The sequence below is a fragment of the Elephantulus edwardii genome, unplaced genomic scaffold (genome assembly GCF_000299155.1).
Source record: "Elephantulus edwardii isolate Elephantulus edwardi_28Jun2011 unplaced genomic scaffold, EleEdw1.0 scaffold00117, whole genome shotgun sequence".
Taxonomy (NCBI): domain Eukaryota; kingdom Metazoa; phylum Chordata; class Mammalia; order Macroscelidea; family Macroscelididae; genus Elephantulus; species Elephantulus edwardii.
In genome coordinates this window covers 5,292,016-5,292,872 of record NW_006399867.1, presented here as the reverse complement: position 1 = coordinate 5,292,872, position 857 = coordinate 5,292,016, and positions in this window count along the sequence as shown.

Here is an 857-nt window from a genome sequence, read left to right as displayed (position 1 = left end):
GTCATTGTCCAACTCTCTGATGCATAACAAATGATTGCAAAGACCATAGCCTGTATCAGACGCACCTTAGTCTCCAGAGTGACACCACTGCTCTTCAGTACCCTGGAGAGGTCCCTAACAGCATACTTTTCCATCGCAATGCCAAGAGTATTGACTGTGGAGCCAAGCAGACTAACGAGTGTAAAATAAAAATTTTATTTTAAAAAAACCAAAACCTCTATACAGCATCAGTACTATAGTCCACTCATAGGATGACCATGAATGGAATCAACTTGATGCCAAATAGTTTTACTTTAGAAAATGTGCGAAGCAAGGGCCTCTTTCCTATGAGCCCACCTTAGTTACCCAGGGCAGCTAGAACAGAGCTAGCTCAAGGGGATAGCGTTAGCAAGCACATAGATCCTCACACAGGCTGGCTCCAAGGGAAGGCCTTCTCTCTCTGCTGGTTTTAAGGGAAGGTCTTTGTTTCCTTCAATGCATGTAGGCCTAGCATTTCTTAGAAGTCTCCATATGTCTTCATCTTTCCCTGCTCAATGAGTTTCTTAACACAGGGACCCGGTGCCTCTATCACCTTTCATAAGATTAATTATTTTTGAGATAAAAGGGGTTACTGGTCACACCCTAGGGAAATTCCCCTTATATATCATCAGAGCTGTCACCTAACTAAAGGTATTGTCACCCCTTACAACTGATTGGTTGATCAAACCTCAGGTCACATCATTATACAACTGCTTCTACTCCTGCCTCATTAACATCGTTGCTATTGACAAAAAGAATACAGAGCCAGAACTAAGAGAAACAATACCTTTCACAATAGCTAATCACAAGATTAAATACTTGGGAATAAATTTAACCAG